This window comes from Prionailurus bengalensis, chromosome A2 (genome assembly GCF_016509475.1).
Source record: "Prionailurus bengalensis isolate Pbe53 chromosome A2, Fcat_Pben_1.1_paternal_pri, whole genome shotgun sequence".
Lineage (NCBI taxonomy): Eukaryota > Metazoa > Chordata > Mammalia > Carnivora > Felidae > Prionailurus > Prionailurus bengalensis.
In genome coordinates, this window is record NC_057348.1 from 40,025,267 (window position 1) to 40,042,620 (window position 17,354).

General features: G+C 38.4%; 1 protein-coding gene and 1 pseudogene across 1 annotated transcript in view; both read left to right on the forward strand.

Moving 5' to 3' along the window:
• The window catches only part of GXYLT2 (glucoside xylosyltransferase 2), a 95,949-nt gene that overhangs the window by 35,082 nt on the left and 43,513 nt on the right, over nt 1-17,354 (forward strand). The window lies entirely within an intron of this gene.
• Nucleotides 1,469-3,519, forward strand: LOC122487441 (annotated as a pseudogene).

Genomic DNA, 17,354 nt, shown 5'->3' on the forward strand with positions numbered 1-17,354 from the left:
TAGGGTAAGTAAAGTGACTTTATTTGGAAAGCCAGAAAACCAAGGGGATGCAGACCATTGTCCTAAAGAACCATCTCCCCTTGGCAGGAAATTTGAGCTTCTTTTATGTTGTTAGCAAAAGAGGGAACTGAGAGGGAATTGGAGTCCAAAGATGACTGATGTCTGTAGATATCTGAAGAAGGTTGTGTAACTTATTTGTCCTTGGTCAGTGATCTTTGTGTACAGGAATCTGGTCATGTCATTCCTGTGAATGTTAAGCATATCATAGTCATTTCTGTATGTGCTTCCCTATCTCCTCAGGTAAGGTAGATTTTGGGTAGAAAGCAGTGTTTCCCAATCTTAGCCGTAAGCAAAATATCTTCGCTGATTAACATGGCTACCTCTAGGGCTAAAGCAGAAGTTTCTAAGCTTCCGTCACACTAGCAAGGGAAATAGAAGCAACATGGAGTCAGACATGCTGGTTTTCTCCCTGTTACAGTAAAACTTGGTAAGAAAGAGGGAGAGTCTGTGACATTTGAACCTCCCTCTGGTCTCTCCTTCCAACTCAGCATGATGGAATGTCAGCTCTGGGTAATTCAGTCAAGAATACAGGGATCCTTTCTCCCCAGCTCCTGGTTGAGAGATACGGTATTAACTTAGGGAGGGCAGGCCATGAGGAGTTCTCATCTCTACAGCTATGTATCACAGAGCTTAAATTCCAGGCAAATGTAGCCAACATCCTGGGGCTTCCTTAATTAAGAGGAAGCTGGTACCTTCATGAGAACAACAAACTAAACTATAAGCTAGTTAGTTTACCAGGGAGAACAGGGAAAGAGACAGACGAAAAGTGCCTTCTTGGTGCCAGAACAACGTTCAAAGACTGGCCTCAATAACTATCCCTGCAAATAAGCCAAATTGAATTGGATCAGATGGAGGAGCACTTAGTGCCTCAAAAACAATTAGCTGGCAGTTAGTGGAGGGTAATAGCTGGGTGTAATATCATCAGAGGTAGACAGCTTAACAGAAAGATTAGAGAGTCAGTCAAAGAGAGGTGATAAAACCACCAGCCTTTCAGGATGGCTGTGTGCATGCCCCAGGCTGCACCCACTGAGGAACAATACCACCGGCTGCATAGAGTGGGTGAAGTGGACTTTCCTAAAATAGTCCAGGCAAGATTCTAAATAAATGAATAAATAAATAAACATCAAAGGGTGCCAGGGTGGCTCAGTCAATTAAGTGTCTGACTTCAGCTCAGGTCATGATCTTGCGGTTCGTGAGTTCGAGCCCCGCGTCAGGCTCTGTGCTGATAGCTCAGAGCCTGGAGCTTGCTTCAGACTCTGTGTCTCCCTCTCTTTCTGCCCCTCCCCTGATTGCTTGTTCTCTCTCTCTCTCTCAAAAATAAATAAACATTAAAAAATTAAAAAAAAAGAAATAAAAAACATCAATAAGCCCTGTAGGTTGGAGTTGCTAAAATATATTATCTAAAACATCCTATCATACTATAATACATTAACATGCTAAATACGTTATCCATATTTTTTCATCAAAAAAATTTGAGGCAAAGAAACGGAAAACTGTGACTCATTCACAGGAAAAAATGCAAGCAATAGAAAATGCCTGTGATAGGACCCAGATGTCAGATTTAATAGAAAAAGACTTCACCCCTTGGGGGCCAGGCCTCGCTCTGGTCACTTGATGGGGTCTCATCCCTAGGGACATAGTACAGCCCTGGGGCTCTGCTGGTGTGGGCTCAGGACCTGTGGGTACCAGCCTGATTCCTGAGGGTCTGACCAGGAGGTAGGGACATCACCACCACTTGGGACCCCAGCTCTCCCCAGCTGTCAGTAATTAAAAGCAATCTAACACGCATACACACGCACACACAAATAACAAACGACTTCAAAGCAGCCATTATATTTTCAAGCAACAAAAGGGAACCATACTTAAGTAAAGTAAGCTATGATGACAATACTTCATAAAACTAAGAATATCGGTAAAAAGATGAAACTTATTTTTAAAAACAGCCAAATGGAACTTCTGGAGTTAACAGTTACAATGATTGAAATGAAAAGTCATTAAAGGAGCTCACAGCAGATTTGAAATTAAAGTAGAAAGAATTGGTAAATTTGCAGATAGATCAATAAAGGTCATGCAATCCAAGGAACAGAGAAAAATAATGATTAAAATTGACCAGAAACTGAGAGAAATGTGCAACACATAAAGCAAGTGAGCATATGCATGATGAGAGTGCCAGAAGGAGAGGGGAAAGAGAGAGAGGAATAGAAAAAACTATTTGAAGAAATAATGGTTGAAAACGTGCCAATTTGATGAAAAACTATCTACCCATCAAAGTTCACAGAACTCTAAGTAAGATAAACTCAAGGAGGTCCACATGCAGGCAAATCATAATAAAGATCCTGAAAGACAAGTCTTAAAAGTAACAAGAGAAAAACAACTTGTTACATACAAGGGAACTCCATTAAGATTAACAGCAAATTTCTCATTAGAAACTGTGGAGGCCAGAAGGCCATGGGATGACATATTTGAAGTGCCAAGGGGTGGGGGGAAACTGTCAACCAAAAATCTTATATCTAGCAAAACTGTTTTAAAAATGAAGGTGAGATAGGCTGTGTGCCCAACCGTCCTCTGGATCTGTTTCTTGCTTCAACAGGGTTTGGATGGAATAGACCCAGGCATGCCTCTTCTACCAGCCTCCTACCACCCTCCAAATTTTTTTCAGTCTCAACCTTCAGAGCCATCTTCTCAGCTACCCTCTGCCTCCGGGACCGGCCAACACCCTGTACTGAGCTTAGCTCCTTATTAGCAATCAAATATGAACTCTCAGATTCATCAGAATTATTCCACAGAAGTGGATGCTGCTGTCAACCACCTGGTCAGGATGGATCTACCGGCCTCCTACACCTACCTCTTTCTGGGCTTCTATTTCTGCAAAGATGTATCTCTGGAGGGCATGGGCCACTCTTTCCACAAGTTGGCTGAAGCAGAATGAGCCTACTGAGCTGTCCCTTGAAGATGCAAAACCAGCACCGCAGCCATGCCCAGGATGTGCAGAAGCCATCCCCAGATGAGTGGAGTAAAACCTTGGATGCCATGGAAGCAGCCCTTGTTCTGGAGAAGACCTGAACCAGACCCTTTTGGATCTGTATGCCCTGGGTTCTGCCCACGCAGACTCCTATCTCTGTGACTTCCTGGAGAACCACTTCCTAGATGAGGAGGTGAAACTCATCAAGAAGATGGGCGACAAGCTTTCTAACCTCCCCAGGATGGGCTGGGCAAGTATCTATTTGAAAGGCTCACACTTAAGCATGACTACGAACTGCTCAAGCCCAGTAGCCTTTGAGGGGCCCTCTGGCATCCCTGTGGTGTCGGGACTTATGCCTGAGCCTCTTCCTGAGGCCACAAGGCAGCTTTTAAACCACCCTGGAACCTTGAGGCCTCTCCCAACCCTCTCCCAAGCCATGCACCAAATGGAAACAATAAAACTTTTCACAGAAAAAAAAAAAAAAAAAAGAAAAAGAAGGAGAAGGAGAATGAGAAGGTAAAATTGAGTCATTCCCAGATAAAGAAAACTGAGATAGTTTGGTGCTAGCAGAACTGACTTATAAGCAATACTAAAGAAAGTTCTTCATGCTAAAAGCAAATGAGTCCAGACAGTAATTCAAAATCACTTCATAAAAAAGAGCCTTAGTAAAGGCAATTATATAGAAAACATTATAATGAATATTTCTTTTCTTAGTTCTTTTTAAAGTAATTTCTGCACCCAGTGTGGAGCTTGAACTCATAACCCTGAGATCAAAAGTCACATGCGTTACTGACTGAACCAGCCAGGCACTCCTATAATGAATATTTCTTATCATTTATTCTCTTAATTTACTTTAAAAACAATTATATAATACAATATGTATGTAACTGTATTGTTGGGACTGTAACATAGAAATGTAATGTATTTAAAAATAATAACACAAAGGTGGTTGGAGTTGAGCAAAGTTGTGGGGATAACAAAATGATAACAGAGAGTAACTCAAATCCACAGGAACAAATGAAGAAAATCAGAAATGGTAGAAGAAGGTTAATATAACAAACTCCATAAATATATCCTTGTTCTCCTTCCTCTCCTAGCTTCTTTAAAACACGTACAATTACATGAAGTAGCAATTACAACAGTATATTACTGGGTTTGTGACAGGTATGGATGTAATACATACAACAATGACATCACAAAATGGAGACAAGAGAATAGAGTTATATAGGACTGACATTAGTGTACCTTACTGGAATTAAGTTAGTATAAATCTGAAGCATATTTTGATAAGATATATATGGTAAGCCCGGGAGCAACCACTGAAGAAAAATATGGTAAAAACAAATCACTATCTTAAAATGTTACATTAGAAAATATCTACTCAATGCAAAAGAAAGCAGTAAAGGAAGAGTATGGGAACAAAAGAGACAGGAGACATATTGAGAAGAAAAAGTAAAATGGCAGACATAAATTCAACTATATCAATAACATTAAATGAGAGTGGATAAAACAATCCAATCAAAAGGCAGAAATTGCCAGAGATAGGTAATAATAAAAAAAACCCATAATGTGCTATGTACAGGAAACATACCTTAGGTTCAAAGATACAAATAGGTTAGAAGCAAAATGATGGAAAAAGATGTCAATCAAACAGCAACCACAAGATAGCTGGAGTGGCTATACTAATATCAGACAGAACAGAACTGAAAAAAAATTGCTAGAGGAAAACAGGCACATTTTATAATGCTAAAAACATTAACCCACCAAGAAGATATAACAATTATAAATATACAACATGAAGCCTAAACTGACAGAATTCGAGGGAGAAATAGGCAGTCCACCAATAATAATGGGAGACTTTAATGCCCACATTCAATAATGGGTTTCAATAGGTAGATCATCAACAAGGAAATAGACCTGAACAACACTTAAAAGCAATTGGACTAACAGATACCTATAGAGCCCTCCACCCAAGGCTGGTAGAACACACGTTCTTCTGAGTGCATCTGGAACATTCCCATGGCAGACCACATGTTAGGCCACAAAACAAGCCTCAATGAATTAAAAAGGACTGAAGTCATGTAAAGTATGTTCTTTGACCACAGTGGAATGAAATTAGAAGTCATTAAGAGAAAGAAATTTGGGAAACTCAAAAATAATGTGGAAATTAAACAACACACTCCTAGATAACCAATGGGCCAAAAAAGAAATTACAGAAAAAATTAGAAAATACTTTGAGATAAATGAAAATAAGCATACCAAAACTTATGAGAGCAGCTGAAGCAGTACTTAGATGGACATTTATAGTTGTAAACTGCTACATTACAAATGAGGAAAGATTTTAAATCAGTATTTTAACCTTCTACCTGATACACTTGAAAAAGAACAAACCAAATCCAAGCAAGAGCAAGGAAGGAAAGAGTAAAGATTAGAGTAAAAAATAATGAAGTAGAGAATAGACAAGGAATAGAGGATAACAACAGAACTGAAAGTTCGTTCTTTGAAAAGATCAACAAAATTGATAAACCTGTAGCTAGACTGAACAAGAGAGAAAAAGAAGACTCAAATTACTAAAGTCAGGAATGAAAGAGGGGAGATGAATACCAACATTAGTGATATAAAAAGAATTTTAAAGCAACAGTATAAAAAACTGTAAGATAGTTAGATAACTTAGATGAAATGGACAACTTTGAAAATGACAACTCAGCACAGAGCCCGAGGTGGGGCTCAAACTCACAAACGGTGAGATCATGACCTGAGCCGAAGCTGGACGCTCAACCGACCGAGCCACCCAGGCGCCTCTGGTAGAGGTCATTTCAGAGAATGAACCCCAAAGGCAAAAGTTACAGGGTAAAGACTGACTGTTCTGATCGTCTATTCTTTAATAATCTGTGCAAACAGTAAGAAAGTACTTTTGGGGTGCCTGGGTGGCTCAGTTGGTGAGCGTCCGACTTCAGCTCAGGACTAGATGGTTTCGTCGGTGAGTTCTACCAAACCTTTAAATAATTAATACAAATTGTTTCCAATGTCTTTCAAAAAAAAATAGAAATAAAAGAAGTAAATATGTCCCAACTCACTCTATTAGGCCACATATTAACCTGTTACCAAAACCATGCAGTGACATCACAAGATGTCAGACCAATTACAGACCAATTACTCATGAATGTAAAAATTCATGAGATGGAAAAATCCTCAACAAATACTACCATAGAAAATCCAGCAACTCAAAAACGGATTATACACTATATCTAAGTGGGATTATCCCCAGGGATACAAAGTTGGTTTAACATAGTAAAATCAATTAATGTAATATAATATGTAAACAGAATAAAGAACAAAAAGGTCATGAATATCTCAATAGATGCAGAAAAAAACTGACAAAATCTAGTACCCTTTATGAAAAACAAAACAAAACAAAACACATTCAACCCTAAGAATAGAAGAGAACATTCTCAACCTGATGTAGGGCTTCTATAAAAACTTCACAATTGGTGTGATACTTAATGGCAAAAGACTGAATTCTTTACCTCTAAGATCAGATAAAAAATAGTTAAATGCTCTCAAAATTTCATTTTATTTATTTATTTATTTATTTATTTATTTATTTATTTATTGTAGAGAGAAAGACTATGCACACACACACATGCTTTCATGAGCATGGGAGGGGCAGAGGGAAAGAGAATCTCCAGCAGGCTCCACACTCAGCACGGAGCTCTATGCAAGGCTCGATCTCAGGACTGTGAGATCATGACCTGAGCCGAAATCAAGAGTTGGATGCTTAACTGATTCAGCCACCCAGACGTCCCTATGCTCTCAAAATTTCTATTCAGCATTGTAGTGAAAGTTCTAGTTGGGGCATTCAGGCAAGAAAATGGAATAGAATGAATTCTGATTTGAAAGAAAGAAGTAAAACTATCTCTATTGTCAAATGACTTCATATCGTATATAGAAAATCCTAAGGAATCAACTTAAAAAATAATTAGCATTAATACACAAATTCAGTGGGGTGCCTGGGTGGCTCAGTCGGTTAAGCATCCATCTTCAGCTCAGGTCATGATCTCACGGTTTGTAGGTTTGGGCCCCGCATCAGGCTCTCTGCTGACAGCTGGCTTCGGATTTTGTCTCCCTCTCTCTTTGCCCTTCCCCCACTCACACTCCAAGTGTCTTCCTCCAAAATAAATAAATACCAATACAAATTTAAAAAATAAACAAATTTAGTAAGGTTGCAAGATACAAAACCAAGACACAGAAATAAATTGTATTTCTAAACACTTCCAATGAGCAATCCCAAAATAAGATTAAGAAAACAATTCCATGTATAATGACAAAAATAATAAAATGCCTAAGAATAAGTTTAACAAAATGAGTGTAAAATCTGTACTCTGAAAATTGTAAGAGTTGTTGAAAGAAATTGAAGAAGAGTTAAATGGAAAGACAGCTCATGTTCATAGATCAAAAGACTTAATATTGTTAAGATGGCATTAGTCCTCAACATTGTCTACAGAGTCAGTGCAGTCTTTAGCAAAATCCCACCTGACTTCAGTGCAGAAATTGACAAGCTGATCCTAAAATTCATACAGAAATCCAAGGAACTATAGTGTCAGTAAACTTCCAGCCAGGCTAACTAAATAAAAAAGAGAAAGGACACAAATTACTATTATTAGAAATGAAAGAGGGGACATCATTAGTACAGATTTATTTTGATGGACATTAAAAGTTTAATAAAAAAATACTAACATTTCTATGACCACAAATTTGATAAGTTAAATGAAATGGATTGATTCCTTGAAAGACACAAACTATCAAAACTCACACAAGAAGAAATAGATCATCTGAATAACCCTGTGCCTATTAAAGAAATTGAATCAATAATTAATACCTTACAAACAGAAAGTACCAGGGCCAGATGGGTTTGCTGGTGAATTCTATCAAACATTTAAGGACAAAGTTATGCCAGTTCTCTACAATCTCTTTCAGAGGATAGAAGAGGGAATACTTCCTAACTCATTATATGAGGCCACCATTGCTCTAATGCAAAACCAGACAAAACAATAATAAGGGAACTATAGACTAATTATCTCTCATTAACACAGATGCAAAAATCCTCAACAAATTATTAGCAAATCAAATCCAAAAAAGCATAGAAAATATTATACACCTTAACCAAGTGGGATTTATCCCAGGTATGCAGGGCTGGTTCAGCATTAAAAAGTCAATTAACAAGGTGCCTGGGTGGCTCAGTCAGTTGGGCGTCCAACTTCAGCTCAGGTCATGATCTCGCTGTCTGTGAGTTCAAGCCCTGCGTCAGGCTCTGTGCTGATGGCTGGGAGCCTGGAGCCTGTTTCAGATTCTGTGTCTCCCTCGCTCTCTGCCCCTCCCCCACTCATGCTCTGTCTCTGTCTCTGTCTCTCTCTCTCTCTCTCCCTCTCTGTCAAAAATAAATGAACATTTAAAAAAATTGTTTTAAAAAGTCAATTAGCGTAGCCCATCACATCAACAGGCTAAAAGAGGGAAAGTACATGATCTTATTAATAGATGCAGAAAAAACATTTGACAGACTTCAACATTTATTCATGATAAAAACTGTCAGTAAACTAGGAATTAAAGGGAACCTTATCAACTTGATAAAAAACTGTCTATAAAAATCCCTACAGCTGGGGCATTTGGGTGGCTCAGTTGGATGAGCGTCCAGCTTCAGCTCAGGTCACAATCTCATGGTTTGTGAGTTTGAGCCCTGCATTGGGCTCTCTGCTGTTAGCACAGAGCCTGCTTCACATCCTCTGTCCCCTGCTGTCTACTCCTCCCCTACTCACACTCTCTCTCTCAAAAATAAATAAATAAACATTAAAAAGAAACCCAACAGCTAATTTTGTACTTAATGAATCTTACAAAGTAAGCTTTAGGACCTTAATAGGGTAGGGAGACTCAATATTGTCAAGATGTCACTCCTTCCCAAGACAATTTATAGATTCACCTCAATTCCAGTCAAAATCCTACCAAGTTACTTTAAAAATATAAACAATCTGTAAAGTTCTTATGGACAGGCAAAAGGCTCAGAATATCCAATACAGTGTTGAAAGAGAAGAACAAAGTTGCGTAACTGATGCTACGCAGCCTTAAGACTTACTCTAAAGCTATAGTAATCAAAACAGAGTTGTATAGGCAAAAGAATAGACAAATAGATCAACGGAACAGAATAGAGAGTCTATAAATAGACCCCCATAAATACAGTCAACTGATCTTTGACAGAGGAGCAATACAATGGAACAAAGATAGTCTCTTCAACGAATGGTGCTGGAACAACTGGATATCCATATACAAACTGATAAATATAGATGCAGACCTTACATACTTCACAAAAAGTAACTCAAAATGGGTCAGATACTAAAGTGTAAAATGCAAAACTATAAAACTCCTGGAAGATAACATAGGAGAAGACCTAGATGACCTTGGGTACCATGGTGGCTTTTTAGATATAATGCCAAAGACATGATCCATGAAAGAAACCATTGATAAGATGGACTTTGTTCAGTTTAAAAGCTTCTGCTCTGTGAAAGACAGTATCATGAGAATGGGAAGACCAGGTATAGGCTGGAATAGAATATTTGCAAATTTCTGATAAAGGATTATTATCCAAAATATACCAAAAACTCTTTAAAACTCAACAATAAGAAGCAACCTAATTTTTTTAATATATGAAATTTATTGTCAAATTGGTTTCCATACCACACCCAGTGCTCATCCCAAAAGATGCCCTTTTCAATGCCCATCACCTACTCTCCCCTCCCTTCCACCCCCCATCAACCCTAAGTTTGTTCTCAGTTTTTAAGAGTCTCTTAAGAAGGAACCTAATTTAAAAGTGGGCCAAAGACTGGGGCGCCTGGGTAGCTCAGTCAGTTAAGCGTCCGACTTTGGCTCAGGTCATGATCTCACAGTTAGTGGGTTTGAGCCCTGCGTTGGGCTCTGTGCTGGCAACTCGGAGTCTGGAGTCTGCTTTGGATTCTATCTCCCTCCCTCTCTCTCTCTGCCCCTCCGCTGCTTGCTCTCTCTCTCTCAAATATAAATAAACATTAAATTTTAAAAAATGGGCAAAGACTTTAATAGACACCTAATCAAGGAAGATGTACAGATGGCAAATAAGTATATGAAAAGATGCTTTATATGTATGTCATCAGAGAAGTGCAAATTAAACCAATAATGAGATACCACTACACATATGTTAGAATGGCCAGAAGGAATGCTGGTGTTACCAAATTCTGATGAGGGGGTGGACCAACAAGAATTCTCATGCCTTGCTGGTGGGAATGAAAAATGGATGGGGTGCCTGGGTGACTCAGTCAGTTAAGCATCCGACTTCGGCTCAGGTCACGATCTCATGGTTCGTGAGTTCAAGCCCCACATCTGGCTCTGTGCTGACAGCTAGCTCAATGCCTGGAGCCTGTCTTCGGATTCTGTGTCTCCCTCTCTCTCTGTTCCTCCACTGCTCGTGCTGTCTGTCTGTCTGTCTCTCTCTCTCAAAAATAAATAAAAACATTGAAAAATTTAAAAAAAAAAGAAAAGAAAAATGGTACAGCCACTTTGGAAGATAGTTTGGTGGTTTCTTACAAAACTAAATGTACCTTTACCATGGGACCAGCAGTTGCACTTTTAGTATTTACCCAAAGTAGCTGAAAACATGCCCACACAGTAACCTGTACTTAGATGTTTATAGCAGCTTTATTCATAATTTTGAAAACTTGGAAGCAACCAAGATGTCCTATGGCAGGTAAATGGATAAATAAACTGGACACATCCAGATAATGGGATATTATTGAGTGCTTAAAAAGAATTGAGCTATCAAGCCCTGAAAAGTCATGGAGGAAACTTAAATGCATATTACTAAGTGTAAGAAGCCTATCTGAAAAAGCTACACATTTTTGATTCCAGCTATATGACTTTCTGTTAAAGGCAAAAAGCTATGGAGATAATGAAGATGTTTGCCTGGTTGGGGGGCAGCCAGGGTAATGAATGAACAGGCAATGCACTGAGGGTTTTTAGGGCAGTGATAATATTCTATATGGTATTACACTGGTATATATATGTAACTATACCTTTGTCCAAACCCAAGAATGTACAACACCAAAAGTTAACCATCATGTAAAGTATGTACTTGGGGTTATTATGATATGTCAATGTAGGTTCATACTTGGTAACAAATATACCATTCTGATGAGCGATGTTGATAATAGAGGAGACTATGCACGTGTAGAGACAGGAGATATAGGAGAAATCTCTGTACTTTCTCTTAATTTTGTTGTGTACCTGAAACTGCTCTTTAAAATAATCTTTATTAGAAAGAAAGAATGAGGGGCGCCTGGGTGGCTTGTCGGTTAAGCGTCCGACTTCAGCTCAGGTCATGATCTCACAGTCTGTGGGTTTGAGCCCCGCATCGGGCTCTGTGCTGACAGCTCAGAGCCTGGAGCCTGCTTCCGATTCTGTGTGTGTCTCTCTCTCTGGCCCTCCCCTGCTCATGTTCTGTCTCTCTCTGTCGCAAAAATAAATAAAAACATTTAAAAAAAAAAAAAGAAAGAAAGAATGAAAGAGGGAAAGAAAGAAAGAAAGAAAGAAAGAAAGAAAGAAAGAAAGAAAGAAAGAAAGAAAGAGGGAGGGAGGGAGGGAGGGAGGAAGGAAGGAAGGAAGGAAAGAAGGAAGGAGAACTCAAGGGACCCAAAATATCCAAAACCAACCTGGAAAAGGTGAGCAAGGTTGAAAGATTCTCACTTCCTGATTTTAAAATTTACTACTAAGGTACAGTAACCAAGCCAAAGCAGTACTGGCATAAGGATAGACATAGAGAGCAATGGAAGAGAATTGAGTCCAGAAATGAATCCTCATAGTTACAGATTCATTCAATGGAGAAATAGTAATCTTTTCAACAAATGGTGCCAGGAAAACTGAATATCCACATGCAAAAGAATAAAGTTGTATTCCCTACTTCATGCCATATTAAAAAAATTAATTCAAGTGGATCAAAGACCAATATAGAAGAGCTAAAAATGGAAAAGTCTTAGAAGAAAATACAGGAGTAAATCTTCAGGACCTTCAATTAGACTGTGTTGTTTTTTTTGTTTTGTTTTGTTTTAAGATATGATACCAAAAACCCATGGAACAAAAGAAAAACTGGATATTTGGACTACATCAGAATTGAAAACTTCTGTGCTTCAAATAAGACCATCAAGAAAATATAGAGAAAGACATCCACAGAATGGGAGAATATATTTGCATATCACATATCTGATAAGGAACTTGTTATAAATAATTCTTACAACTCAATAATAAAAAGATAAATAGCCCAATTAAAAAATGGGCAAAGGATCTGAATAGACATGCCTCCAGAGAAGATATAAAAAGAGGAAGTATACGTATAAAAGATGCTCAACATCATTAGTCATCAGGGGAATGAAATCAAAACCACACTGAGATGCCACTTCACCCCACTAGGATGGCTGTAATCAAAAAGACATTATAACAAATGTTGGCAAGGATGTGGATAAACTGGAAGCCCTGTGCACTGCTGGTAGGAATATAAAATGGTGCAGCTGCTTTGAAAACAGTCTGCCATTTCCCCAAAAGATTAAACATAGAGTTACCCGATGACTCAACAACTCCACTTCTACATAATGAAGAGAAATGAAAACATATGTACACAAATATTCATAGCAGCATTGTTCCTAAGAGATAAAAGATGGATACAACCCAAAAAGATGGATACAATCCATCAACTGTTGACTGGGTAAATAAAATGCATTATGCGTGTGAAATGGAATAGTACTTGGCAGGAAATAGAAATGAAGTAAGTATTATTGATACATGCTACAGTGTGGGTGTGCTTTGAAAGCGTGCTAAATGAAAGGAGCCATTCAAAAACATCACATATTGTATGATTCCATTTGTATGAAATGTACTGAATAGGCAAATCTATTTATAAAGATAGTAGATTAGTGCTTGCCTAGGGCTAATCAGGATGTGGAAAATAGGGAGTGACTGCTAATGTGTACAGAATTTCTTTTTGACATGCTGAAAATGTCCTAAAAGTAGATTGTGATGATGTTCAGCAATCAAAAAGAATGAAATCTTGCCATTTGCAGCAACAAGGATGGAACTAGAGTGTATTATGCTAAGCAAAATTAGTCAGAGAAAGACAAATATCATATGACTTCACTCATATGTGGAATTTAAGATACAAAACAGATGAGCATAAGGGAAGGGAAGCAAAAGTAATATAAAAATATAAAAACAGGGGCTCCTGGGTGGCTCATTCAGTTAAGCGTCCGACTTCGGCTGCGGTCATTATCTTGCAGTTTATGAGTTTGAGCCCTGTGTCGGGCTCTGTGCTGACACCTCAGGGCCCGGAGCCTGCTTCAGATTCTGTGTCTCCTCCTCTCTCTGCCCTTCCCATGCTCATGCTATGTCTGTCTCTCTCTCTCTGTCTCTCAATAACAAATAAACGTTAAAAAAAATTATATATATATATATATATATATATATATATATATATATATATAGACAAGGAGGGGGAGAAAACACAAGAGACTCTTAAATACAGAGAGACAAACAGTATTGCTGGAGGAGTTGTAGGGAAGGGGATGGGCTAAATGGGCAAGGGGCATTAAGGAGGACACTCACTGAGATGAGCACTGAGCGTTATATGTATGGGATGAATCACTGGATTCCACTCCTGAAATCATTACTGCACTATATGCTAACTATTTGGATGTAAATTAAAAAAAAAAAAAGATTGGGATGATGTTGCACCACTCTGTGAATATATTAAAAACCATTGAATTGTTCAATTTAAATGGATGAATTGATATGTAAATTATATTTCAGTAGAGCTGTTAGAAATCAAAAGCATGGTACTTAATAACTGTCATAAAAATTCTGGGGTAGGAGCAACGAGGTGGCTCAGTCAGCCAAGTGTCCAACTCTTGATCTAGGCTCAGGTCATGATCTCACAGTCATGAGGTTAGTCATGAGATCATGCCATACATTGGGCTCTGCCCTGAGCATGGGGCCTGCCTAAGATTCTCTCTTCTTCTCCATCTTACTCTGCACCTCTCCTGCTTGCTCATGTTCTCTCTTTCTGTCTCTGTATTTCAAAAATAGAAAAAAATCCTGTGGTATATTGTGATTGCCCCTGAATGGCTCATGTGCCCATCCCTGAATAATCATTATGGCCAGAAAGGTAAGATACTCTGATTAGCCCAAGTTAAATCACATTATCATCCATGGGCAACAGGGGCCACCTACATGTGAACCACAGATATTTGATTTTTTCACAGGAGAGAGGGTTTTTCTTCTCAGAAGATGAAGGAAGATATGCTGGAGAGGCCAAACAACAGATTATTATCTGAGTTAAAAATGACTAGTTCTTGGGGCGCCTGGGTGGCTCAGTCGGTTGAGCATCCAACTTCGGCTCAGGTCATGATCTCGCGGTCTGTGGGTTCAAGCCCCGCGTCAGGCTCTGTGCTGACAGCTCAGAGCCTGGAGCCTGCTTTGGATTCTGTGTCTCCCTCTCTCTCTGCCCCTCTCCCACTCATGCTCTGTCTCTCTCTCTCTCTCTGTCAAAAATAAATAAATGTTAAAAAAAATTTTTTTTAAAAGAATGACTTGTTCTATAACATCTCTTCTCAAGCCTTCAGATAGGCCCTTTTACTTTGTTAGGATAAAGAATATATATATGGTGGGGCCTTTAAGAAACTTAATAGCCACAGTACTAGGAAGCATGTAATGGAGATAGAAATTAGTTTGAGATATATCAAGGCAATATGGTGTGGTTGTTAAGGCTATAGACTCTAAAGCAGCCCAAATATGTTCAGATCTTGCTTATACCACTTACTGCTGTGTAACCTGAGGAAATTACTTTTCTTTGCCTGAATTTATTCATCTGTAAAATGGGAGTAAGAATATTGCCAACTCACAACAATAAATTTGTAAATAAAATTGTAACAATTTTAGTTAATACATTTAACATCCTTAAGAATTGTGCCTGGCACATAGTAAGTGTGAGCTTCTATTTTTATTATAGTTAGTGTCATTTTAAGGACTGATATGTGGCAGGAAGCTACTGAGATTATTAACTTTTTTCTCAAAGGGACCTTATCTTGGCTAATAGCAACAAAATTTTTTTTGGTCTATTTGGCCAAGCCATAACCAACACAGAACAATTGGAACATACCTCAGCAGAGAACACCACTATTATAATATCAGATACACTGTAGAAAATTGTCTTTTTGTCCTCAACATGATTACCCTCCTAGTAGTTCTGGAAGTATCATGTTTGTTATGAAGCATAAGAATCATAACTCATATTTGTTGAGTACCTACTATAATTCTCTGGTTGCAAGCAATCAAAATTGATTCAGACTGAGTTAATGGAAACCCAGAGATCACAAGACATTTGAAGAAACTCTAACAGAAATGACAAAGGTCAAAACAAATAAATGGAAACTATCAACTTAGAGAAAATAATATATGCAGGATAAATAAAACTTCTAAAGAAGTTATCATTAGTATCCTCAGAGAAAGAAGATATTACATGAAGAAGCATAGGATTTTTTTGAGGGGGGGGGGGAGAGCATGTAAGCAGGACAGGGGTAGAGGAACAGGAAGAGAGAGAATCTTGAGCAGGCTGCACGCTGGGTGTGGAGCCTGATATGGGGCTCAATCTCATAACTGTGATATCATGACCTGAGCAAAAATCAAGAGTTGGACACTTAACTGACTGAGCCCCAAGAAGCATAGGATTCTATAAAAAATTAAACATTTAGAAACCAAAACCAAAATGTTTACAAATTCAAATGTGTAGGGGCACCTGGGTGGTTTAGTAGTTTAAGTGTCTGACTCTTGATTTTGGCTCAGGTCATGATCTCATGGTTTGTGAGTTTGAGCCCCATGTTGGGCTCTGTGCTGACAGTGTGGAGCCTGCTTGGGATTCTCTCTCTCCCTCTCTCTCTCTCCCCTCCCCTGCTCACTCTCTTGCTCTCTCTCAAAATAAATAAAAATTTGATAGCAGACATGAGCAACTCAATACAAAAACTGCAGAAAAAGTTGAGGAAATTGTTCCAAAAGTAGAGTGATAAACAATAAAAACCAATGAGATGGAGAATAGCAGTGAAATGAACAGAAAATTAGAGGAAAGATCCAATATATGAGCAATAGTAGTTCTGAAAAGTGAGAATAGAGAGCACAAAGGATAGGAATCAACATTGAAATTAATTCCAAGAAAATTTCTTACAACAGCAAGACATAGATTTCCAGGTTGAGGGAACCACCAAAAGACTATTACATTAAGTGAAAAAAAGTCATACATCATGAGGTAGATTGGCTTCAATTTTCAGGGTTCCAGTCCAAGATGGCAGCATAGGAGCCTCTTGAATTCACCTTCTCTCATGGACACCCTGAGTCTACAGCTACACATGGAATAATTCCCTCTGAAAGAAATTTAGGAACAGCTGAGTGATTCCTACACATTTGGCAAGCAAGGAAATACCCATTTCACCCACATTGAAATGGGTCTTGGCACTCTCAACTACTGGGAGCCACTAAGAACAAAGAAGATGGATTGAATCATCACAAATGTTTGAGAGACATCCTAGAGCTTGAGTGAGATGTATAGGAGACTGGAAGAGGCAGCTGTTTTATCTAATGCACAAAATCCAACACAGAGAGTCAAGGAAAATGAAGAAACAGAGGAATATGTTACAAATTAAAAAACAAGATAAAACTCCAGAGACAGACCTTAATAAAATGGAAATAAATGATTTACTTGATTAAAATGATAACAGTAATAAAGATGCTACCAAAGTCAGAGTACAATACATAGGCAAAGTGAGAATTTCAACAAAGAGATAGAAAGTATAAAAAAGTACCAAACAGAATCACAGAGCTGAAGAATACACTAACTGCACCAAAAAATTCAAAATTCAACTGCACCAAGGGATTCAACAGCAGACTGGATCAAATGGCAGAAAGGACTTGAACTTTGAGAACAATAGAGAGAAAACGTCATATTATGTGTCAATAGTGAAGAAAGGGTCACATCCAAAGGATTAGAAATCAGAAGGGCTCCATATTTCTCAACAGCAATAGTGGAATTGCTAAAATATTGCAGCAATGCCTTTGAAATTCAGAGCGACATCATTTCCAACCTAGAATTCCATACCCAGCCAAACTACAAACCAAGCACATAGGTAGAACCAAGACATTTCCAGATGTGCACAGTTTTGAAATATTTACCTCCTCTGAGTCTTCTCTCAGGGAGCTACTGAGAATGCTCCACCGGAATGAAGGA